This window comes from Benincasa hispida, chromosome 5 (assembly GCF_009727055.1).
Source record: "Benincasa hispida cultivar B227 chromosome 5, ASM972705v1, whole genome shotgun sequence".
Taxonomy (NCBI): domain Eukaryota; kingdom Viridiplantae; phylum Streptophyta; class Magnoliopsida; order Cucurbitales; family Cucurbitaceae; genus Benincasa; species Benincasa hispida.
In genome coordinates, this window is record NC_052353.1 from 16,952,890 (window position 1) to 16,953,442 (window position 553).

A 553-nucleotide genomic window follows, 5' to 3' on the forward strand; every position below is an offset into this window, starting at 1 on the left:
TCATGTTAGCTTAGTTCTTCTCAACCCATTCGATAAATTTAGCAACTCATGTGTGCATTCAAGAGAGTGAACAGATGTAGATAAATAAATTCCATTGTATATATAGAGAGTTGAAATACAAAATAAGAATGTAAGATGAGAATAAAGAGCCTGGTAGCAATCTCTTGCTTCCTAAGGCTTTTACACTGTCTTTTTCTACTCTGTTCAAAAGATAGTTCTCGCATGACAAATATTCGTCGTATCAGTCAGAGAATTAAAGTCATCCCATCTGTGCAATCATAAGAGAGAAGCAGCCTTTCACCACAAAGCTCTATAAAGAGCGACACTATCTTTTGAACAGAGTAGAAAAGACAGTGTAAAAGCCTTAGGAAGCAAGAGATTGCTACCAGGCTCTTTATTCTCATCTTACATTCTTATTTTGTATTTCAACTCTCTATATATACAATGGAATTTATTTATCTACATCTGTTCACTCTCTTGAATGCACACATGAGTTGCTAAATTTATCGAATGGGTTGAGAAGAACTAAGCTAACATGACCTAGAAAGTTCAT